Below are 26392 nucleotides of genomic sequence, written 5' to 3'. Positions count from 1 at the left end.
ACAGTCCGACAGGTAAACCTTCTTTGCCTCCTTCAGTAATGTTGGTCAACGGCAGGCTATACTCTTCAGTAGGGGTTCGAGTTGGTACAGAAACAATGCAAACAACAATAGCACTATGGCACCAAAATAAAAGACTGTCCAACCATATGTTTATAAAAATACGAATTTTTATAAAAACGAATAATGAAAACAACTAATTAAAAACACTAAAACACCCCTGTAATGAGACAGAGAATGCAAACTTTGAGAACAAAGGGGGTACTCTGGGCAGACAATTGATTTGAGCAACAAATGTCAAATGTTCATGAACGTTTCTTAAAAAGGCAATGAGTTGGGTCTTATAAGTCATTGGGGGCCCAGTAAGCTTGCTCACGGGGACAGGACAACCACAAATACCTGGAATCCGAAGAAATGATGGACTATAAAATAACAAATGGGAGAAATTACCACATTTTTTACTAAACAATTTCAAATTTTTGGGACATTTTTGTATAATATCAGTGTGGTGTCGGTTAAGGGTAATAGTTAAGGTAAGGTGAGGGGAGGGAGCAGGGTGTCTCCCCTGCATTAACAAAAAAAACAAAATAAATGCGGTCTTAGTTCTCATTCGTTTATCTCTCGATAATCCTAAATACCTTGCTTCTCTTCGGTGCTCGACCGTGAGTTTCTGAAGTTGAGCCGGTGTCGAGACAGTTCAGTTTCATTGTTCCAAAGGTGCATGGGGGTCGGGGCTGCTTCGAAACAGGGCTCTCTGTGAATGGAGTTGGAGTTTGAGATGCGTCAAGTTCATGGCTCCCAAAAGGTCAAGTCGGTTGAGACAATGCTTTTTTTGGGTCGAGTCAGTGCTCGGGACGCGAGTTAGGTGCTTCCACAACTGCGAGCCGGCGGACGACTAATTGAGGCGATGCGCTTCATTGGGTCAAGTCGGCCTCGAGACAGTTCAAAGGATAAATTACTTACCGTAATGTTCTTTATATGGATTCTTCTCCCGCAGATTCCTCATCTGATACATTTCCTTCCAGCATCAGTTGTTCGAAACATTTTTCTATAGGGTGCCCAGTACATCAACTGCTTTTGACTCGACCGTGGCACTCCTATCCTAGACTACGGACATGACATCGGCCATATATATACTATGTCACTGTGCCCCCATATCTGTCCCTCCCCCTCCCCACCCCAAACTCAGCAGCCACGGACGAAGAATTCATGGGATTCGGCTTAATTATAGCAATAAAACACAACTTCTTTTTTGGAAGGATCGGACACCGGACTGAAAGCAACCGACTGACAGTACCAAATGCAAGAGGCACCAAACAAGCCTAACACCTAATCGTTATCACCTCAACTTCTCATCCTTTTTAGCAGAGAACAACCAGAAAAGAGCAATAGAGCACTTTCATATCGTGGCAGGATGCGAAGGGGATGAGGAATCTGTGGTAGAAGAACCCAAAGAAAGAATATTACAGTTAATTCATTTCTCCTTCAATGGATTGCATTCTCCTGCAGATTTCTCATCTGATAGACTCCCAAAGCAGTAGAGTGCGAAGGTGGGATGAAACCCCTCAGACCAGGAAGCTCTGCAACACTGCTCTGCCGAATCGAGCATCAGAAACACACGTCACATCTAAGCAATAATGATTAGTGAACATGTGGAGTGAAGACCAGGTCGCTGCTCAACATCTCTTTCTCTGATACACCCCTTTGCAAGGCAGATGTTGCCGCCAGGCCCCTGGTAGATTGTGCCCTGATGCCTGGAGGCAGATGTTTTCCCACGCTCTGATAACACTGCATTGCAGAGAATTATCCAGCGAGAAATTGTCTGTTTGGACACAGCCAGACCCTTACTGGACAGAGAGAAGACCACAAAGAGTTGGTCATCACGCCTACATTCTGCCGTCCTAGCTACGTAGAAGCTGAGTGCCCTCTTAGGGTCCAGCCTGAGTAGGGGGGTGTGGAGGCCGATAGAACAGAAATGCATTGGCTCAAACTGAGCCACCATCAAATAATTCCAAATTGAGGTCCCACTCTGTAACCAGAAACGGCATAGGCCCGAACATATTTACAAGGCTTTTCTGAAATTGGGTCATTAATGGAATTGTGGAGAAAGACTCCTTATCCAGCGACCTCAAGAACACAGACAAAGCCTCCAAGTAGTCCTTAACTGTGCCTATCTGAAGGCCAGCTCAGGGTAGTAACAGAAGGAACCCCATCACTGGTGGGACAAGTGATGAGGTATATCCTACGTTCCCTACACAACATCTCAAACTTTCTACACATGCACACGTACAATGATATCTCGTAGATGGTCTGCATGCATCCACTAACACCACTCATGTACCTCTTCTGAGAGGTCACAGTCATCATACCTCATCCTCTCAAGAGCCACACATGTGTTTTAAATGCAAATAAAACACAAAATCATAACAAGTCTAAAGAAAATCTGTGATTATTCTATTGTGAAGCTTGTAAATCAAACATCCACAGAAATGTGGCAGGAAGTGACTTTATGTGGACAGGAGAACTAGGTAGAGCAATGATTTCTGCTGTTGCATATAAGAACGATGCATGCATGAACAGTCGGTAAAACCATCCAGCTATCTGTAAGGTTGCAGAAGGAGACCGACAATGAGGTGTCATTTTTCTTGTTAAAGACTTATTCCTCACCTAAAAACATGTCTATCCCTGTTTCTATGAGGGGGTTCCCTGCCTCAAACTAAAATCTAGAGGATCCATCAGAATGCCAGTCAAAAATAAACTGCACTGTCCCATACTATTCTACCTACTGTGTTTTTAGGCCCCATTGTGGAAAATTGAATTACCCTACTGCTAGACTTCGAGCCTCCTGAACACTACAATGCCCACAGTCACCAGCAAACTCACTGCCGAGCACAGCACACTGCTCACCCTAATTATTACACTATCCGCTCTCTCACTCATCACCACACCCCCAAACAGCTCAACATACACCAACGGAAACATACCTTCCACCTGCAGACATATGCTCTACACCACCCTCCACCACAGCGATGTGCAGACCGGAAAGACTCAGAGCACGCACACTGACTCCAGAACTGAGCACTCAACCCACTCCCACAGCAAACAGAAACAATAGACTAGGCTCCCGCACCACACTCAAACACACACAAACGCACCCCTCATCCGGAACACTCAAACACCAGCAAACAGTCACCAACCAACCACAACTAGCCCCTCACTGACACTACACACAACACACCAGGCATCACCTACCCCACCACTAAATAATCTCACCCACCCACACACATCAAATGCGCGATTATCAACGTGCAATCCCTACCAGCCCATGCTACTGAAATCCATGACCTCCTAACAGACAACAACATTGACCTACTAGCCATCACAGAAACCTGCCTCCATGAAGCCTCTGGCCCCACAGTTGCACTTGCACTACCACCAGGACAGAATAGCACAAATAGGAGGCGGAGTGGCCATCATCTACAAAGAGAGCCTCCACCTTCGACCTATCAGTCACCCCTGGACCTGTAACTCTGACCTGCTTATCTGCTAAACTTACACTGTCCCCCAACAGCACCATCAACTTGCACGTACTGTACCGCCCCCAGGCACCTTTGACTCTCAGAAACACCTCACCCACATACTCAGAAACAACATCAAAAGCTCCACCAAGACCCTCCTATTAGGAGACCTCAATTTAGGATTTAATGAGAAAGACAAAAATGCTGATACCCTCACGAAAGAGCTAAATGACCTGGGCTTCACCCAAAAAGTATTAAATCCCACTCACTCCAAAGGCCGCATCCTAGACTGGATTGCGGACCATAACTGCCTCTCAACCATCACTGCCAACACCACCCTGCCCTGGACTGATCAGAACTGTATCAAGGACTGCGCTGACCGCCTCGCCCCACTATTCACGGCCTTCATTAATGCGCCATTCAAAACAGACATTATCCCTGCCATTCTCAAATAGGCCTGGGTCCGCCCACTCCTCAAAAAACCAACCCTCAACCCTCTACAACCTAATAACTACAGACCAATAACCATAGTGCCATTCCTCCTGAAATTACTGGATAAAGCTGCCCACTGCCAAATCCAACATTTTCTTGAAACCCACTCCATCCTAGGAACCAGACAATCAGGTTTCCGAAAAGGGCATGGCACTGAAACAGCCTTGGTGGACCTAAAAAACCAGATCCCCCAGATCATGGACAAAAGCAAGCCTGCTTTGCTGCTGCTGCTGCTCCTAGATCTCTCAGCCGCTTTCGACCTGGTTGACCACAAGACTCTCACATCACACCTCACACACTCCGCTAACTTCTCCAAAGAAACAGCTCTCTGGCTCACCTCTTTCCTAGAAGGAAGAGCCATGAAGGTATTCTCAGATATAGCAAACGCCACAATCCACTGCGGAGTCCCTCAGAGATCCTGCACAGCGCCCACATTATACAACCTGTTCACGAAACCCCTCTTCGACAAGTTGGACTCTCTTGGTATCGCGTACACAAACTACGCAAGTACTTCTACCACTCTCTGGTTCATACCAGAAAGACGCCAAGGCACTCCACATGATCTACACCACCATCCAGGCTTGGATGACGGTTAATGGCCTCTGCCTAAATGGGGAAAAGACGGTGATCATGATACTAGGCCAAAAGAACACCCTAACCAAACTTGACAAATTATATGCCAACTTTACCATGACAACTCCACGATCCCCGTATCCACAGCAGTCAAGGCGCTGGGAGTATAACTAGACTCAATCTAGACTAACCCCGAACCATGACCAGACAGGTTAGCGCCATCACCTCCTCTTCTGCACACACCACCAAACTAATAAATGCCATAAAACCCTACCTATCCAAACCCAATACCTAATCTGGTATTGGTTTCACTGCTATTAGGGTTCCAGACGCTTCTCTGGTGGTCAGTGGGTTTCTCTTGCCCACTGAGGTGAGAGCGACTTCCTCTGGTATTGCTTGCACTACTTTTAGGGTCCCAGACCCTTCTCTTTATACTTGGTTCACTCTCTTGCCAGGTACTGTTACGAGGAAGAGGACACCGAATGTGATCCTTCTTTAAGCCCCTACCAGATCCTGCATTCCCGTTACCTTTGTTTCTTACGGGATGCTCCCCCGGTTCTTCTTAGGGTCTCGTTTCTGCGGTCTTTATTCCAGTATCTCTTTTTGCATCTTCCACTCCTCTCGGTTTGCGAGGGTCGCATTTCCTGGGTCGGCGGTGTCGCTGACCGATTGGACCACGTCACACCATCGTCTCCTGGGCTCCGGCTACATCAGCACTAGGCCGCTAGGTAAAGGTGTCCCACGGCATAGGACAGACCGCGTCTTCCTGACAACGTTTTCCATGGTGCCTTCGACTCTCCTGTGCTGGAGTGCTTACTGGGCTGGCCCGCTTGCTTCCAGGACTGTTCTCTTTATTAGTGAGGCCTTTGTCTGTTTTATTGTTGTTCGAATGTACACACCCCAGCGGAGCACTAGAATGGTTCCTCCAGCTCCCTGTGACGGCATCATGAAGCAAGGACACAGACAACTGACAAAGTTTAAACAAAAGATATTTACGTAAATATCAGGATGGTTGAAGGCCAAACTTGCCCATTGCTAAGGTGGGATTGCCCTACCTGAAAGAAACTATGGAAAGTTTGAGTCAAAGAGTTCAACTTAATAGTACGAATGTGTCCAAAACCTATTCTTGCCCTCACCAATAGAACAAACAAATGTGTAGGGATTTTATTTATTTTAATTTTATTGTTTCCTTGTTAGGCGCTTATACAATAAGAAAATACTGTTTCAAAGCGCCCACAGGGCAAGGGAGGGAGCAGGAGTGGGAATACATTAAAGTAAATTAAAACACAACATATAAGAGCAGTGGGGAAGAGCAAGACAGGACAAACTTACTATGCCTTGTAAGTATTCAGAACGTGCAAGTGCAGCAAGGAAGAAGGCAGGGGGTAAGTCTTGTGGAGTCCGAGCTCATGGGTGAGCTACAGATTAAGTGCTAGGAATGTTGAGTGCTACACGGCCTGGAGCCGCGAGGGGTGTAAGCGCGAGCAACCAGGGCGGAGGTTGTAAGTGCAGATAGACAGAAGATTGGCTCATTGGGTTCGGCACGTCCGGGCCCCCGCGGATTCATAAGGGCCCAGGATGCCAATCGCAGCAACTGTAGGATTAGCAGGGGAGAGAAGGAGGTAAGGAGGAGGTAAAAAGTAGAGTCTTAAGGAGCTTCCGGAATTTAAGAAGATCCTGCTGAAGGCGCAGAGGGCGGGAGAGGCTTTTCCATAGGAGGGAGCAAGCTGAGGAAAGCCAACGACTACCTGTGTTTAAAAAAACGCTTTACGCACAGAGAGTTGGAGCCAGAGGAGCGTAGTGGTCTAGAAGGGGAGTAAGATAAAGTTGAAGATAGTGTAGTCCCCGGGCCCAGATGTCAAAAATAAAATAAACAGTGCTTAACTCAAAGTTCTGAACTTCCAGTTCACAGTTTTCTCTCAGCTCCCCTTCCCCAAGCATAAGAAAGTTCCATGGAAAAAGAGGCTTACAGTTTATCTTTCTCCAGTTCAAAACAATATAGTTCAGGATCACTCCAGGAGTTCCCCTCCCCAAGTTTCAAAACAACACAATCCAAACAAAGGGGGTCTTAAGTCTCGAATCCCAACACAACACATATAATCCTGTCACGTCTCAGGGTCTCTACCCCAAGACTTCACTGGCTCACACAGGTTCCTTGGTGCTCGCTTCTGTGCACCAAGATGCCTTCACGTGGTTCCCTTTATTGTTTCTGGGCTGAAGGTGGGCTCCTCTGGTTTCTCCTTGGCTGCCTCGTGGCTCTGCCACCCTGTGTATGTCACCCTTTTTCACATTGCATTCACTCATTAAAGTTCTTGTTTGGGCTCTTTTCATTGTGCACCAATTATTCAGTATTATTTAACTGCAGTTAAGCGCTTAATGCAGTTTTATGGTGCTTCATTATATTCAGCTTCAAGATTTGATTCAGCTTCATAATTTAAGTGTGCTCGTTGTGAAACATGCATCCAGTATTCAGTGTTTTACTAGTTTACTTCAATGTTAAATTTCCCTTTTAGTTCGGGTTTCAGTATGCATTCACTTTTGAGTTCATTTGTTGTACAGCATGCATTCAGCATTAAGCATTTTACTGGTTTGCTTAAAATTTCCAAGTTTTCCTTTCAGTTTGGTATTCAATATATATTAGATTTTAGTACTTTCATTCCTTGGCTGAAGACATTCAAAAACGTTAATTATTTAAGGTTAAGGTTCAACAAGCTTGATTAGTTCAAAAGGGGATGATTCACAGAGTATAGAGACTTTCGAAAATGTTCTTGTTTCTTGTTTCAACCCTAATCGAATGTCTAAAAGAGGTCTTCAACTGGATGGATGCCAACAACCTGAAAATCAACCCAGGAAAGACAGAAATCATGTCCAAAGACCAAGAGAACGAAACCACCATCCAGTGGCCTACGGAAATGGGAAACGCACCGACTCCATCGAAGGTAGTAACAAATCTGGGAGTCCTAATGGACAACACTCTAACCCTAGAACCACAAATAAATGCAACAGTGAAGAAATGCTTTTTCCTCCTCCACACAGCAAGAAGAATTCTACCTTTCCTCTCCTTCAAGCACAAAACACTCACTATCGTCGCCCTAATCATGTCAAAAATCGACTATGCAAACAGCCTCTACCTCGGAATACCAGAATACCTCCTGAAGAAACTGCAACGGATCCAAAATGCAGCAGAAAGACTACTCCTCAAACTATCCAGAAGAGACCACATCACTCCAGCCCTAAAAACACTACACTGGCTCCCAGTAAAACATTGCATCACCTTCAAAACAATGTGTATAATGCACAGAGCAATCAGCGGACAAGGAGCAGAATCCCTACAAAAGAAAATAACAGTCTACAAACCAACGAGACCCCTCCGATCAAGCAACGAAATCCACCTGGAACTCAAACCATACCTCAAGAAAAAACTTGGAGGCATCTCTTTCTACCACTTAGCCGCAAAACCTGGAACAACATCCCAAAAGAAATAAACACCGAAGATCACCTAAAATTCAGGAAATCACTAAAAACCTGGCTCTTCAACACCACAGACTAAAAACTGAAAACTGAAACGGGAAAAAGGATGACTAAACTGGAAAGGACACGGACAACCCCGAACCGACAGGGAAGCTCCCGCGGCTCCTGGACGGGTGACACCGGATAGACTGGAACACAGGCGACACGCACGGAGACTGAGTCAACTACCCCAGACAAACCCACCTACACTTTTGCCCGCCCCTTAGCTACCGCCAGGTACCACAGTGGTGTGGAAATGTCGAGATATTGGCAATCACCACACTACCTGAGATATTGACATTGGCAGGTGCACTGGCCACAGAAGTATGAAGGAAGGACAGGGGGGGCTATGAGAGAGCATGATAGAAGTGGGGGCCAGAGAAGTAAGGAACCATGTATGCCAGACGGACCCAGATCAGAACAGAGGCACATCAGGGGAGACTACGCAAGCCCAGCGCCTCAATTCAGGAGAGAGATGCAAACTAACCAACTCCACTAACAATTTCCCTTTCTGCATACACCTCTCAAACTCGAACCAAAACCTACAGCACAATAAACCGCACAAAAACACACATAGACTCGCGCAACAGTACACGACGACTACCGGCCGCAAACACCCCATCCCAAGCCAACGGACCCACCGGGCTGAGGCCGCCAACAGCACTTTCACTGCTCTCTTGCACTTTTCCTGCTTCCTCCCACTAACTCAATCCCCCCCTCTGCCTTCAGAGCCGCCAGAGCGCCAGGGGACCACTCCGGTGGTGATAGTGCACGGTACAAATGTCCTTTAACATTCACATTAACAAGACACGCGACCACTGTGTCACATTGTATTCAGCTTTAGGTCTCATTGACAATAGCGGTTCACTTTATAAGACTCACGGTTACTGTAACACTGGGTTTCTCGAGCTGGGAAACTCACTGGCTCACTGTAAAATCATCTACTGTAAACTTACCAGCTTCTTTCCAGGGTTATCTCTCTGCCCCTTTTACACTCTTGCAGCGCCAGGGGAGAAAAAGCAGCCCTTTCGGTGGGGTGAAGGATGACCGCTCATCTTGTCTCCTTCCTTCGTCTCGCCTCTGCGTCACAGAGCTCCAGCTCCCACATCACACTTGTTCGGACCCTCAGCTAGGTCGGTCCTAAGTGTACTTCCTCGGCTGCAGCACAGCTCACCATGGCTCCCGCCAGCGGTGCGCCTGTCTCCCTTCACCTTCCTGCACACACCCCTTTTATACACCTGACTTGTGTAAAGGGGTTGCATGTGCGAGTCCTTTGCCTGAACGGCTTGACTATAGTTAGGCTTATTAGCAAAGCATGCCTGATCCTTGCAATGGTATTCCACTGAGGCCCTCTTCCTCGTCTCAGTACCAAAATGGTGCATGTTCGTGTGCGTTACTCCTAGTCGCCTCTTCCTCGGGCCAGTACTGTCAAATGTCATGGGTGGAAAAATAAGGGGCACTGGCTTATAATAACCCATTAGGGTTGGAGGAGGGTTAGATTTGTCATCAATGGAAAAAAGGGAATACCATGTCTCGACCAAGAGATCCCCACTCCCAATCCTCATGGACTATCCACCCGGGTGATCCTCTGTCGCTTCTCAACCCCCAGGGTCAGGATACAAGGGCAATGGCCTTTCCCTGCCCACCTGCGCAGAAAATCCAATGGGTGCAGGAGTGAGAATACCCCTGGGCTTCTCACACCCTGAGCCACTCTTCATGGCTCCTTCATCCACCTCTTCTCAGTACTTGCATTGGGAGTAATATTCATGTCTCCTGTGCTCATCTTCTTCCCGGTGTTTTCTAGGTTGGTGATACTTAAGGCATTACAATAATATATGTGCTTACTCTCAGGGAAGGTGTTTGGCATGGAATGTAGGGTTAGGGAATGTTGGGGTGACACGCCATTGATGGGCCTGTACCGTAAGTGGTCGTCCTTGTCCCCGGGCCTTTCGCATTAAGGAGAAGTGACTATAACTAGCGAAATTTTCACATATCCCATTGCAACCGATTGCAGATGCAGATCTGTATAACAAAAATGAAATTTAGTCAATCCACAAGTTTTATAAATACCGTTTTTCCTTTAGGGATTTCTGAAGAGTGCCAGGTAGAGAATGAACACCTCCCCTGAGAAATTACTTACCAGTAATGCTCTTTCTATTTTCCCACCGATTCCTCATCTTGATAGAGATCTATCCAGAGTCAGCTGCTGCTCTGAAAGTTTGACAGGGAGCTAGTGCCACTCGATATCGCAGACGATTCCCCGGTATACCAATGGCATTCCTCGACAGACATGACGTTGGGCGCTATATAAAAGGATGCACTATGCCCTCTTACCTCAGTTGTCTACTACCCGTCCCCCGCGGCTCAGCCTGTGAGAGAAAACATGCAGTAATGGGGAAAGGCATAGAGACAACAACAGCAAATATAGAATGCATGCTTACCTTTTTCTTTCATATTTCAATCTTTTAACAAAACCAGAAGTAGTAGGGTGTCTGCCAACGAATCGCTGCTGCCCTAACATAGCACTTTGCTCCTCATGTCATTGCACAGAGAAATGTGACTGCAGAATGCGTATGAGACCGTGCGGGCTGGGAGAGTGATGAGGAATCTGTGAGAGAAGAATCCATAGAAAGAACACTACTGAGAAGTAATTTCTCCTTCAATGGATTGAAGTCTCCCACAAATTCCTCATTTTGATAGACTCCTAAAGCAGCAACCATGCTGGAGGAGGGTTGGAAGTCAAACCAAAATATTCTGGACGATCGCCCTAGCAAAGCATTCATCGGCCCCACGGGCCAAGTCCAAACTGTTATGCTTGGCAAATGTGCCATCACCATGCGAGGCGGCTGCAACCTGGCCATAAGCTCTGCTGGAACCTGCGGTCTGGTAACATTCAGAAATGCAAAGCACTAACCAGTGAGAGATAGTTTGCTTAGTAACTGCTCGCCACAACCTGGATTGCAAAAATGCAATGAACAACTGGGCATCCTTTCTGAAAGAGCCCCTTCTAGTCAGGTAAAAACTCAGAACTCTCTTGGGATCCAATATGCTTAGCCTCTCCTCATCCTTTGCAGTATGCAGTGGCGGGCAAAACGGTGGGAGATTGATGCTGGCCCAGATTAAATTCTGACACCACTTTTGGTAAAAACCTCAGGTGTACTTTCAGTGATACTTTCTCTTTAGAAAAAACTTCAGGAAAGGGGCTTTACCGGAGAGTGCCTTCAATTCACTCACCCTCCTAGCGGATGTGATTACCAACAAAAAACTGTCTTCAATATGACAAGTCTGATGGGAGCTGAATGCAAAGGCTCAAATGGAGCCATCACCAGGAAGGTGAGATCCCACACAGGAACCACAAAAGGCAAACTTAGGAAAGAATTAACAAGGCCCTTCCAAATTGGGCCACTACAGGGATTGTAAAGAAAAGACCTTGCTCTGGCGTCCTTTTAAAAATGGAAAGAGCCACCAGATACCCCTTCACCGTGCCCACTTGTAGGCCCGATTTGACTAAGGCCAACAAAAACTCTATCACTGAGGTGACACACAACATGGGGTTCACTCCTTTCACCAAGTCACAAACTTTCTCCATCTGCACTCATAAAGAGATCTACTGGACGGTCTACGTGCAGCCAACATCACCTCTAAAACCTCTTCACCGAATTCCCAGTCGGCCTACCTACCTCAGCCCCTCAAGGGTGCAATTTTGGGTGAAGCACATTGCCTCCGACTGTGACAAGAGGTCCAGCTCACGAGGCAGTCCAATAGGTGGGCATACGGCCAGTTCCAGGAGATCCGGGCACCACAACCTCCTCGCCCAGTCCGCGGTGATTAGGATCAGGTGAGCCCTGAATCTCTGATACCTCATGAAAACCCATGGGAGGACTGGTATCAGAGAGAGCGCATTGTGGAGGTTGCAGACCCGTCCACCAGAAATGCCTTCACCAATGACCCCCTCTGTGGGGAGGGGGGGAATTCCCTCAAACAGAAATACTTGCAATTAATTTTGTCCTTCGTCGCAAACAGATCCACCGTCGGGGTGTCCCACCGGGTGAAGGTCTCTGTAATGACCTCCAAGCATAACTCCCACTAATGGGAGGCTACCTGCTCAGAGAGTCTGCCAACCCATTCTCCACCCTTGCCAGATGAGCTGCAGAGGCTGAGATTTACTCTAGCATCCAGAACCATAGCTGCATGGTCCCCCTGCACAGGGGCAGTGATCTCACGCCTACCAGCGTGTTGAGGTAATACATGGTCACAGGGTTGTCTGTTAACACCAGGATATGTTCCTCTGCAGAGAAGGTGTAAAAGCTGTCAGTGCTAATCTGACTGCTCGCAGCTCCAGCAGATTGATGTGGCAACTTTTATCCTTCTGAGACCAATGACCGCTGATCCAGAGAGAGTCGCAATGAGCTCTGCAGCCCTTTAGTGAGGGGTCCGTGATGGCCTGCTCGCCCGGTTATGGCCCCCAGAAAGGTTCTCCCACCAACATGTTTGTTCCGTCGCTCCACCAGGTCAGGTTCTTCACTACAGACTTCGACACCTGGAGGACATCTCGCCGAAATAATGCAACCACTGACTCCTGAGAAGTCAGTGAAGGGATTTCATCTAGAGTCTAACTTGTAGCACCAGGAAAATAAAGGATGCCATGAGGCCCAGTAGGTGCAGGACTGCTCTGATAAACTGGAGCCTTTGCACTGGTGAGGTCAGATTTCTGTAATTCTGGGAAAAACCCATGTCATGCAATAGTGAACAGGTGTCCTCCAGATCGTTAAAAACCTGTTAGACCGTGCTCGGATCAGCCAATCATCCAACTAAGGTCGGCTGTCCTGAGGTGAGCCGCTACGACTGCCATCAACTTGGTAAAGACCCAGAGGGCAGACGTCCAGCCAAAAGGGAGCCGTTTGAACTGATATTGTGCGTCCCCGATGACGCACCTTAGGAATGACCTGCGCTTCCTGTGGATGGGCATGTGAAAATGGGCGTCCGAAAGATCCAGTGACACCAGTCAGTATTGGAACTGCAGAACCTGGAGAATTTCCCTCAACGTCACCATCCTGACTTTTTAAAAGAAAAGCCTGAAGCTTTTGCTGGAGCTCGCGTTCCAGCTGTTGGGAGAGAGGCGGTCTCTTCAAAATAATATCGGTCAGAAGTCACATTTATATTTTTTCACATTGATATGTTGCATTATTATTTGGCTCAATATCCCTTGATCTGTACTCAATGCTATATTCCACGTTGATTACATTGTACTTCATCATAGCAAATAACACTTCATCAATAACAATATGGTCGGGAGACCATATTAATCTGCAGTGGATGTGACATGCATCATTGTTTACCTATGACGTCATGCGTTTTTTCATTATGGAATCAAAAGGAATAACTGTTTAAAAACAAAGGAGAAAGGGGAGTACCTATTGGAAATGTCCCAGTATATTTCGAGCCTATATGCACTTCCAAAGGAACAAAATTAGAAATTAAAATCAGACACAAAACAATATGCCCAAATTCTAAAAGCTAAGCATAATACTATCCTCTGATATGATGGGGGTATAACAATAATATCAGTGTCAGATGATCACTATAAACCAACCTAAAGTGTAAATCAAAAAGGTTACCCCTGTTCATAATCAGTGCAGGCTCAAGCAAGCCAACAGACAAGAAGAGACCTATGTGACCTAAGGAATTTGGAATTTCAGGCCATAAGGAAAGAGAAAATTGGAAAAGGAAAAAGTAAGTAAAAGAGAAAGTGTAAGGTGAAACAACAATAAAATATGTATAAATGTGACTTGACAATGTAGATTCAAAACCACTGGACAAGCTAGTGTATGCAGCTAAACATCAAAATATACACTAAATCTTGTGGACTAGAAAGACACCTAAAAAAAGCCTAAAAAAGGCTAAGAGGGCGGAAAAAAAGGAGTTAATAATAACACAAGAGAGAAGGCATGGACAGAATTGCATCTCATGGAAGGAAGAACATCTATATTACTAAAAATGATCTCATCACTAAAAGAGTCAATCATAATTCAATCCCTAAAAAAGTATAGAGTTCTTCATCTAAGTTGTGACCTATTGGTTTTTTCGTTTCTAGATCCAGGATGCATTTCGTTTCCAATTTTCTCAATGCCAATTCTCTATTTCCGCCCCTTGGGTGTTTGGCTATGGTATTGATACCAAAAAAAGTAAAGCCATCCAGTTTTCCATTGTGTACTTCTTTAAAATGTATGGCCATAGGCTAAGTTGCATCCACATTTTTAATGGCCAGAATGTGTTGAAGCATACGCAACTTAAGTCTTCCTATAGAGCTGCCAACGTACCACATGTCACAGGGACACGCGAGCATGTAAACCACGTACTCAGTGTCACAGGTGATTCGTAATGCGATGGAAATGCTCTTGGCCAAGATAGGATGTTCATAATTGGAGACATCCCTGGCATACTGACAGGCCTTGCATTTCCTGCACTTGTGGAAGCCTGCAGTAGGTGCGTGGAGCCAAGTTGAGCCAATAGATGGAGTAGATGGACTCATGAAGCTGGAGACAAGATTATCTTTAAGGGAGACAGAGCGTCGGAATGTGATATTCACCCTGTCTCCCAAGATCGCCCCCAAATGTTCATCCAGCTGTAGGACATGCCAATGTTTACACATGATCTGTCGTATATGCTGGGAATTCTTGCCATAAGTGAGAATGAGTCACTATTGCACCCATCTGATGATGCCAACACTTTAGTTGTTAGAAGTGAGGAGCGATCCTGGTCCCTAGCTTTATGGTAGGCTTGTTCAAGTATTCGTTTTGGGTATCCACGCTGTTTAAATTTAAGGGCCATTCTCGCACATTCTGCGTCAAATGTCTCCAACTTGGAACAGTTCCTTCTAATACGAATACATTTGCCATACGGTACAGACAATTTTAGGGAGGTGGGGTGATTGCTTTTGGCGTTTAACGGTATATTTGAACTTGTCTGTTTTCTATAAAGTTCTGTGACAAGTTCTTCCTGAGCCACCTTGACAAGAATATCCAGATACCCGATAGCAGTCTTGTCGTGGCTCTCTGTAAACTGGAGATTTAATTCATTAGTGTTCAATTTCTTGACAAATTCTAACCACTCTGAGCTTGAGCCGTCCCAGATAATGAATAAATCATCTATATACTGCAACCAGAGTATTATTTTGGCTGTATAGAAATTATTCTCTGTACCGCAAACAACAAACTTTTCCCACCAACCCGTAAACAAGTTGGCATAAGAAGGAGCAAATGTGGTCCCCATGCCTGTGCCCTGAAGCTGCACATAAAATTCTCTGTTGAATAAGAAGCAATTGTTTGTCAGACAAAGATGAATCATGTCCAGTATCATTCGACTGTGTGATAAAAAGTTCATGGACCTTGTGTGAAGAAAATATTCACACGCCTGTAGGCCATCATTGTGTCTTATGGAGGTATACAGGGATATCACATCAAGGGTGGTGAGCAGGTACATGGGTTCCCAAGTAATGCCATCAATTTTATTCAAAAAGTCTTTGGTGTCTCTCAAATTGGATGGAAGTGTAGTCACAAAGGACACCAAAGTCTCATCTACAAATTTAGAGGTGTTCTCATACAATGCCCCACAGAGTATCACAATGGGACGTCCTGGGGGTTTCCTCATGCTCTTGTGCCATGATCATGATCCAAGGCCACACTCATCTGCTCGAACATCGCCATCCTTGTCAAAAATCGACTGCATCAAGTCGAAGAACATGGATCCAGTATCCAGTCTGAAAGTCCGATCTTGCAAGACCTCTGCCGGTCGATGGGCTTCTTGACCCGAATGGGATGGCCTACAGTTTCGGCGCAGGAGGTGGTTTCTCCTCAGGTGTCTCGCTCTATGGCGTTTGACGAGTCTTGGCTGCCTTTGTAGTAGACGGACCTGGCGCAGTTGGAGCCATATTGACCTGCGCCATCAAGGCTAAAACCGTACCAGCCGAGGCCTTTTCAAAAATGCTCAGCATTTGGTTTTTGAAGTCCTCCCACTGCTCCCTAGATGCACCCTTCACAAGCAACGACTTACCCCTTTAATCGACAAGTCAGAATCGCATCTACATCCATTTTGATTGTGAAACGACTATGAGTGGTGACATTCGCTACAGGAGTGCAAATGTTTTTTTTAACTTCTTATGCCAACTAACCTCTCGATGCTTCACGGGAGTAGGCCCGTCTGGGTTTGTGCTCCGATGTCCAAGCGATTTCGCTGGGGATTTTGATGGTGGTCTGCTGAGCGCCAGCTTTGCCAAGATGCTATTCATATTACCGCCTCATTTAAGTGTCCCCCTCAATCTCGAGTCCGGCGTGTTTACCCCCAGTTTACAGCTGGAGGTAAACATGCCGGAAAAATACCTGTTTTCAGCACAATTATCGCCAGCAGTATTAAAGCGCGGTAATTGCACCTAAAATTCCCCATTGGGTCCAATGGACCAAATGGGGACGAACAGCGCCCAACCTATGATCCGGCGGTAATACCGCTGTACAGGTGGGTGCTATGGCTAATAAAATCGGGCAGTATCCAAGCCGGGATACCGCCTAACCCGTGATCAGGCTGTCTGTACTTATTCAGAGTTCTTCTATTTGCTATGCTACAATCTCTGCCCACCCAATTGTCTTCTCTAGAGACCAGCTAAGTGTTCAGCCTTGCTTCTGAAAGATGAAGCGGGTCTCCCTGGCAAGCTCAATGCAGCCTCTCATTTAGACCCCATTCGCTGGGGTATAAGGGATCTAATGGCGGGTCACCTTTGGTACTCACCACAACTCAATGGGCCTTTCAGAACAAACAACAACAACCTTGCACTGGTTCTAACTCAAGTTTCAGATGCTGATGTGCTACAGCTGCCAATCTTCTGCCAACGGGTCCCCAGTCTTCCTCCCTGGGTCACCTCTTGCTGCCCATACCACATTCTGTGCATTGGTATCTAGTCTTTCCTATCAAGGCCAACACTCTCTCACTTGGGATACGGCTTGGTCTGGTCCCACTGAGCCAGCTCTGCTGATTGATCTGTCTTTCTTCTCTGGGTTACTTTTTGCTGGCCATCTCTCTGCTCACTCATGCCCACTCTTTCATGAGATGTTGAACTTCTGTTCATGATCCTTGGCATGCTCACTGTCCTCCAGTCTTTCCACATGCCATTTCCCTGGTTTCCACCCTGCAGGTGCCCCTTGGAATGCTAATCTGCTTGACTTCAGGATGAGCTGTTCCTCTAACAGAGAAAGATCTGTTGCCCTGACCCCTTTCTGCTCAAATATTCTACCAGTGTTTCCTCTCCATGTCTCACTCAGGGTGCCCCTGGGATACTGATCGGATGCCTCTGCCCTATCTATGCTCATTGGCCCTCAGGTCCCTTTGGGATGTGCATTTGCAGCACCAGTGGGCGATCTGTTGCCCTGCGCCATCCCTGATCATGCTCACCCCAAGCCTTTCCTCTTCCCTGGCTCCTTAGGATGCTGGTCTCCTGCCCCCACATTTCTCACTCATCGCTCGTGTTTCCGCTCCAGGTTTCTCTCAGGGTATCCCTGGGATACATATCTGCTGCAAACGCGGATGGTGAGCTGTAGCCCTGCACCACACCCGATCACTCCCATCCCCAGCCTTTCCTCTTCTTAGTCCCCTCGGTCTCCTACCCACCCGGCTGCTCACTCATCCTCGGTGTTTCCACCTCAGGTCTCTTTGAGGGCCACCTGGGATGCGGACCTGTTGCCCGTGCCCCATCTCTGTTCACAGTCGCTGGAACCCTCGGAGTTGCATATCTGCTCCATCCGAGGATGATGATGATCTACCGTCCTGTGCATACCTGATCGCTCTCTTCCCCAGCCTTTCCTCTTCTTAGTCCCCTTGGTCTACTGTCCACCCGGCTGCTCACTCATCCTCGATGTTTCCACCTCAGGTCTCTTTCAGGGCCACCTGGGATGCGGACCTGCTGCCCGTTACCCATCTCTGTTCACAGTTGCTGGAACCCTCGGAGTTGCATATCTGCTTCATCCGAGGCTGATGCTCTATCGTCCTGCACATCCGGATCGCTCTCTTCCCCAGTCTTTCCTCTTCTTAGTCCCTTTCGTCTCCTGCCCACCCGCCTGCTCACTCATCCTTGGTGTTTCCACCTCAGGTCTCTTTCAGGGCCACCTGGGATGCGGACCTGTTGCCCGTGCCCCATCTCTGTTCACAGTCGTCAGAACCCTCTGAGTTGCATATCTGCTCCATCCGAGGATGATGAAGATGATGATCTACCGTCCTGCGCATACCTGATCGCTCTCTTCCCCAGCCTTTTCCTTTCGAGTCCCCTTGGGATGCTGGTCCCCTGGGATGCAGATCTGCTGCCAGGCGGATGATGATCTGTTGCCCTGCTCAGTCATCCCCAGCATTTCCCCTTCGAGTCCCCTTGGGAGGCTGGTCCCCTGGGATGCAGATCTGCTGCCAGGCGGATGATGATCTGTTGCCCTGCTCAGTCATCCCCAGCATTTCCCCTTCGAGTCCCCTTGGGATGCTGGTGCCCTGGGATGCAGATCTGCTGCCAGGCGGATGATGATCTGTTGCCCTGCTCAGTCATCCCCAGCATTTCCCCTTCGAGTCCCCTTGGGATGCTGGTGCCCTGGGATGCAGATCTGCTGCCAGGCGGATGATGATCTGTTGCCCTGCTCAGTCATCCCCAGCATTTCCCCTTCGAGTCCCCTTGGGATGCTGGTCCCCTGGGATGCAGATCTGCTGCCAGGCGGATGATGATCTGTTGCCCTGCTCAGTCATCCCCAGCATTTCCCCTTCGAGTCCCCTTGGGATGCTGGTCCCCTGGGATGCAGATCTGCTGCCAGGCGGATGATGATCTGTTGCCCTGCTCAGTCATCCCCAGCATTTCCCCTTCGAGTCCCCTTGGGATGCTGGTCCCCTGGGATGCAGATCTGCTGCCAGGCGGATGATGATCTGTTGCCCTGCTCAGTCATCCCCAGCATTTCCCCTTCGAGTCCCCATGGGATGCTGGTCCCCTGGGATGCAGATCTGCTGCCAGGCGGATGAGGATCTGTTGCCCTGCTCAGTCATCCCCAGCATTTCCCCTTCGAGTCCCCTTGGGATGCTGGTCCCCTGGGATGCAGATCTGCTGCCAGGCGGATGAGGATCTGTTGCCCTGCTCAGTCATCCCCAGCATTTCCCCTTCGAGTCCCCTTGGGATGCTGGTCCCCTGGGATGCAGATCTGCTGCCAGGCGGATGATGATCTGTTGCCCTGCTCAGTCATCCCCAGCATTTCCCCTTCGAGTCCCCTTGGGAGGCTGGTCCCCTGGGATGCAGATCTGCTGCCAGGCGGATGATGATCTGTTGCCCTGCTCAGTCATCCCCAGCATTTCCCCTTCGAGTCCCCTTGGGAGGCTGGTCCCCTGGGATGCAGATCTGCTGCCAGGCGGATGATGATCTGTTGCCCTGCTCAGTCATCCCCAGCATTTCCCCTTCGAGTCCCCATGGGATGCTGGTCCCCTGGGATGCAGATCTGCTGCCAGGCGGATGATGATCTGTTGCCCTGCTCAGTCATCCCCAGCATTTCCCCTTCGAGTCCCCTTGGGATGCTGGTCCCCTGGGATGCAGATCTGCTGCCAGGCGGATGATGATCTGTTGCCCTGCTCAGTCATCCCCAGCATTTCCCCTTCGAGTCCCCATGGGATGCTGGTCCCCTGGGATGCAGATCTGCTGCCAGGCGGATGATGATCTGTTGCCCTGCTCAGTCATCCCCAGCATTTCCCCTTCGAGTCCCCTTGGGAGGCTGGTCCCCTGGGATGCAGATCTGCTGCCAGGCGGATGATGATCTGTTGCCCTGCTCAGTCATCCCCAGCATTTCCCCTTCGAGTCCCCTTGGGAGGCTGGTCCCCTGGGATGCAGATCTGCTGCCAGGCGGATGATGATCTGTTGCCCTGCTCAGTCATCCCCAGCATTTCCCCTTCGAGTCCCCATGGGAGGCTGGTCCCCTGGGATGCAGATCTGCTGCCAGGCGGATGATGATCTGTTGCCCTGCTCAGTCATCCCCAGCATTTCCCCTTCGAGTCCCCTTGGGAGGCTGGTCCCCTGGGATGCAGATCTGCTGCCAGGCGGAAGATGATCTGTTGCCCTGCTCAGTCATCCCCAGCATTTCCCCTTCGAGTCCCCTTGGGATGCTGGTCCCCTGGGATGCAGATCTGCTGCCAGGCGGATGATGATCTGTTGCCCTGCTCAGTCATCCCCAGCATTTCCCCTTCGAGTCCCCTTGGGATGCTGATCTGCTGCCAGGCGGATGATGATCTGTTGCCCTGCTCAGTCATCCCCAGCATTTCCCCTTCGAGTCCCCTTGGGATGCAGATCTGCTGCCAGGCGGATGATGATCTGTTGCCCTGCTCAGTCATCCCCAGCATTTCCCCTTCGAGTCCCCTTGGGATGCAGATCTGCTGCCAGGCGGATGATGATCTGTTGCCCTGCTCAGTCATCCCCAGCATTTCCCCTTCGAGTCCCCTTGGGAGGCTGGTCCCCTGGGATGCAGATCTGCTGCCAGGCGGATGATGATCTGTTGCCCTGCTCAGTCATCCCCAGCATTTCCCCTTCGAGTCCCCTTGGGATGCTGGTCCCCTGGGATGCAGATCTGCTGCCAGGCGGATGATGATCTGTTGCCCTGCTCAGTCATCCCCAGCATTTCCCCTTCGAGTCCCCTTGGGAGGCTGGTCCCCTGGGATGCAGATCTGCTGCCAGGCGGATGATGATCTGTTGCCCTGCTCAGTCATCCCCAGCATTTCCCCTTCGAGTCCCCTTGGGATGCTGGTCCCCTGGGATGCAGATCTGCTGCCAGGCGGATGATGATCTGTTGCCCTGCTCAGTCATCCCCAGCATGTCCCCTTCGAGTCCCCATGGGATGGTCGCCTGCTGCCCCCGTACCACCCTGCTGCTCTGATGCTATCGCGCAGCAAGAACAGCAAATGTCTAGGACCTTATCCCGGCTCGGATGTGAAACAACTTGCTACCGCTGTAGCTCTTTTGTACAAGGACAGAAATGTCCGCGTGTCCTCCACTCGGGTACCTAACGGGGGCTTTCCCAGCTTCCCCCCTTTCCTGTGGGTGGGGAGGCGAAAGCCACCGAAGCACGCAATGGCAGGAATGAGGAGTCTCTGCCAAGAAGGAGGCCTCCGACAAAAACAACAGCTGAGCCCATCAAAGCCGCAGCTCTGAAGGGTTTCACTTAATGTATGTTTCCACCTGTGAGCAATCTGCATTAATTGCTGTACCGCTACATAATGCGCTGAGCGCTTACTTCACAATCTGCGCTTTACCCCATTCCATTGCAATTATCAAAGGACAATTACAACATGAGGCGAATGTTGAATCGCCATTGGCTGCCGGCCACCTTGGCTCGGAGTCCCCGTCTGCGCTTACAGGCAGCCCCCTCATGTTTTCCATCAAAATGTGTTAGCATTTGGTGAATGAAAATGTGTGACATTTACTCAAATTGCAGGATTTTAAACGTGCCATAACATTTTCAATCCATCATTAACCCGCAAGTGCCAGATTAAGGAACTTGGAGGGCCAGTGCACAATATTTTCATGACCCCGCCCTGTAGATGTTCGAATAGAAATAAAAGTTGGAGAGGATGAAGTGCTACAGGAGGAACACAGAAAACAAAAAAGCGTTGACAATGCCAACAGTTTAGGGTTTCATGCAGGCCTGGAAAGGCACTTGCCAGCTACTGCCATTGTGGTATTAATAACTGGCCACTAATGGTAGCAGGTGCAAAATGGTGCGAGTACCTGGTCATCTAATAGCAGTGCCTGGCAAATGCCTAATACATATGCACAATCCAAAAGTGCTAGCTCTGCCAAAGTTTGTTTTTAACAGGACGTCAGTGAAGGACAAGCATAGTGCTTATAAATCGAGTGGCCAAAGGCAGACCTGGTTAAGACATTTGTATAACACCAGTAGTAGGTTTACCTCCAAATAACTCATTAACTCTCAGAGGACTGTTTTGAAAAAAAAAACACTGGCTCTTTGAGTGCAAAGTTTGATGGTAAGGCTGGAGGATGAAAGTGAGCTCAAAGAGTTCCTACAAGGAGGTGTTTTGGGCAGGGAGGGGCAGGAACGGGGTGAGAATGGCCTTAGGGATTATCATGACCATGGGCAGGCAATTGGTGGGCAAATAACCAAACACCACCTATATATAAGATGTGTGTCCCAATCATATGCCATTTCTACCTATCCGTATATTTATATAAATCACAGGAAAGCAATGCATTTTTGGCACAACAATGCATACTAAATTTAACATTGCCAACAGAGCGGAAGACATGGGCCCTGTACAATGGAGTGAGAGAATGGGAGTTGAAGACCAGATGTTGCAGAGAAAGGTGGAAACGTAAACCAGAGAAGAGGACAGGGGAGAGGAACATAGGAACTGAATTGAAATTAAGGATGCAGGGGTGACGGAAAAGTGCTGTAGAACCCTCCATGAGGGTAGGGAGAGGAGTAACGTAGTGTGCTAGGAAACAGGTTCTTCAGAAAGGAGGACGGCTTGGAGGTTGGATTTAAATAGTGGTAGAGTTGGAGTAGTACGAAGAGGGAAAAGAAGAGCATTCTGTAGTAAGGGAGCGAGGAGAGGGAGAGAGCTGAAACGAGAGGGAGCACAGGGGGTTCGAGTAGTAGCAAGGAGGTGAGCCAAGGATGATCGTAATGAGCAAGAGGGAGAGTAGGGGAGTGAGATGAGCAGATAGGTAGGATGGGGAAAGTTCATGGAGAGTTTTGAAGGTGATGAGAAGACAATTATACTTCGCTCTTTGTTTCATAGATAGCCAGCCAATCTGGCGACCGGCAGTGGAATAGCGAGAAAGGGTAAAAAGTGTGCGAACCACGAAGTTGAGGACTTTGTCCAGAGGTGAAAAGACATAGTTGGGAAGGCCATAGAGGAGAGTGCACAGTAGTCAGATTGAATCCAAGTGATTTACCCGCGGCTGAAACTACTGCGGGCAAAACGTTTGCATGAGAAAGGTGCGAACTACCAAACGTTTGCACCTTTCTCATGCAAACACACATACATACTCACACCCACACACACAACACACCCATAATGTCATGATCTCTGCTTCCAAAAGGCCAGGACTTACTCAACTCCCTTGGAAGCAGACCCATAACCCAGGTTCCGAGTGCCAGCCAGTCCCAATTGGGACCTTTTGGACCCTGTCCTGGCGCCAGTGGCGCCAGGCTCATAAATATGCCCAGTCCCAGAGCTGCAAGCGCCGGGCTCATAATGCTTGGGTGGACTTACCTGCAGCAGACCATGCTGCTTACTTACCTGCCAGCTGAACCCCTGATCCTCTTCTGTTTGGGACTACTTTTCCTGTTCGGTGGGGCAGGAGCCACGCCCTAGGTTCAGAACACTGGAACACTTCTGGAAAGCAGGAACTCTTTTCTTACCTAGGCGTGGCTGTGGAAGGAGACACCTAAGCACTACAGGAGGCTATTTAAACCACACCCGATGGATGAATCTTGCTTTGCGTTATTCTGCATCCTCTGCAGCAGAACGCTCATCGTGTCTTCTGCATCTGATCCTGGGCCTAAAGGAAAAAGGCTTACCATCCTGAATCCAGTCTTCAGCAACATCTATAAAGACAAGAAAGAACAGGTTAGCACTACGGTATTCAGTGACAGCGCATCTCTTACCTGGTCCATCGGCTGTCATCAACGCCTCGCACTGCATTCCGGCATCTGAAAGACAAAAGCTTACCAACTCTTCGCACGCTCCGGAGCCCTTCGGCGCTGCATCCCGCATCTGTAAGATAAAAGAAGGTGCGTTTAAAGACATTGGGTAACGTTCAATACTCACGTGCCATTACTCCATCCACGCCGAACTCAGTGGCCATTCCGGCATCCTTCAGCAGCTCCGAACTGGTACCTGCAAAATAAAAGGACAGTTAGTGCGCATCGTGAAGCTAGCAACAAGCGATTACTTACGCGCTTCCAGGCGCTTCCATTCCGCATACGGGTCCATCCTCAACTCACTTCAGCCAGTCAACCGCCATCGCCGGAACCCTCCAAAATAAGAGGCAGCATTACAAAAGACTTTTAAAGACATTTGAAATATCCGGAACTCACCGTTCGTGAAGTAAACGACGGACAGCAGTGCTCTGAAGTCAAGAGGCCTGCGCTACCTATCCAGTGAAGAAACTGGTTACAGCACCCTGCCCGAGGCAGATGGAGAGCTCGGCGTTCACTTACCTAAGGGAGAGCGTTTACCTTTGGGGTTCTACAGGAGAGGAGAAAAGGAAAGAGATATGGACACCCCAATAACCCCAGTTCATTAATCCCATATTTTCTATCTGCAGACATCTTACTCTTCGAGTCAGGCATACAGTGCACAGAGGTCCAGCCCAAAGAGCCAACCGGGTGGTGCACATCACTTTTGAAGATACGGTAGTCGCCCAGTCAAGACCGGCGCCTCTGCGAGAATCAGGTGAGCGTTACACATAACACCCCTCCACCCACACCCTCAGCACACCCCCACCCACACCCCCAACATAAACAAACCCCACTTACCTTCATCTTCACGCTGGGTTCCTGCATCACCAGTTCCCTTTCACTTCCGTGAGCGGGAACCGGCGCAGCAGGGTCCTTTTCTTTTTTTTACTGGAAGGCTGTACCATAAAGTATAATGGGCGGGGCGATGCGGGGGACACCCTCGCAACCCCCGTTTCTTTTTTTTCAATGCTACCACCAAAGGTTTGAACATTTGGTGTTCGAACCTTTGGTGGTAGCATTTTTAGAACTTTTGGTCATTGCAACCCTTTTTTTACAGTAAAATCGTCCTATACCTTCGGATCTAAAAAGGACTAAGGTGGTGATTAGCTGTTTAGCAGTATTGAAAGGAAAAAGGTGACAGATTTGTCTGATATTGAGGAGGTTGAGTCTGGCTGCAGTGTCAAATTTGGAGATGAACAGCGAGAAGTTGTAAATTGGGTCGGAGATGACATCAAGTTTACAAGCTGGAGCAGAGTAAAGAAGATAGGAGAGGAGAAGAGGAAGAGCTAGTCTGTTTGGGTGGGAAGTAGACAACTGCAGTCATAGTGGAGATGAGCATGGTCAAGTGAGACGTCATCTAATATTTGATGGTGGAGAGAGAGTTTGACATTTTTTACAACAGCCCATCGGATATGAAGATCCAAGTGTCGTCAGTGAAGAGTTAATAGGAGAAGCCGTAAGAGGAGACCAGGGCACAAAGAGCTGAAGTATAGAGAGTGAAGAGAAGTGGACCATGTCAGAACCTTGGGGACTCCAACAGTAAGAGTGGTGAGTGGGGAGGTAAGGCTGTTCAAGGACACCTGAAAGTGTCTAGGGGCAAGGTAAAAGCAAACCAAGCAAAGGCCTTATCTCTGATGCCAAGAAGAGAATGTAGAGACACAGTCAGAATGGTCGACAGTATCTAAGGCAGTATAGAGGTTAAGAATAAGAATAGATGAACAGTTTACATGATGGGCGGAAGAAATGAAGTTGATGACATTGAGGATAGCGGTCTCAGTAGAATGTAGAAGTTGCGAGCCAGATTGAAGAGAGTCCCAGAATTTGCGAGTATCATGGTACTCAGCGAATCGATTGAATACTACCCGCTCTAGGATTGTTTTGGGAATAGGGTGGTAGAAGATAAACAGGTAGAAAGTTGGCAGGACAGTTAGGATTGATTGATACCAGGGTTCTTAAGGAGGGGGACGACATAAGTTGACTTATAGGAGGAGGGAAAATTTGCATTGTCAAGAGGGGAGTTGAAGAGGGAGGTAAATTGTGTATCGACACTGGGAGCTATCTGCTTCACAATCAACTCTTTACCCCATTCCAGTGCAATTATCAAAGAACAATTAAAACATTAAGGTAATGTAGAATCGCTGTTGGCTGGTGGCCATCTTGGCACAGAGTCCCTGTCTGTGCTCAAAGGCAGCCCTCATGTTTTCCACCAAAACGTGTGGCATTTACTCAGGTTGTGGGAATTTAACCATGCCATAACATGTTCAATCTGCCAGATTAAGGAACTTGCAGCACCTGTGCACAAATCTTTGTGACCCCGCCCTATAGATTTTCAAATAGTAATACAGTTTGGGGAGGATACATTGCTACAGGTGGAACACAGAAAACAAACCATCATTGGCAATGCCAGCAGTGTAGGCATGGAAAAGGCAGTTGGCCAGGCACTGCTGTAGTGGTAATAACTGGTCATTGATGGTAGAATGTGCAAAATAATGCGAATACCTGGGTCTCTAATTGCAGTGGCTGGCAAATGCCTAATACGTATACCCA

At 48.3% G+C, this 26392-nt stretch overlaps 1 protein-coding gene across 1 annotated transcript in view; it reads right to left on the bottom strand.

Annotated features, from left to right (window-relative positions):
• Positions 1-26392, bottom strand: part of TXNRD2 (thioredoxin reductase 2) — a 1379521-nt gene that overhangs the window by 361956 nt on the left and 991173 nt on the right. The window lies entirely within an intron of this gene.

The sequence above is a fragment of the Ambystoma mexicanum genome, chromosome 10 (genome assembly GCF_040938575.1).
Source record: "Ambystoma mexicanum isolate Mex_15411 chromosome 10, UKY_AmexF1_1, whole genome shotgun sequence".
Lineage (NCBI taxonomy): Eukaryota > Metazoa > Chordata > Amphibia > Caudata > Ambystomatidae > Ambystoma > Ambystoma mexicanum.
This window is presented reverse-complemented; position numbering and strand designations above follow the sequence as displayed.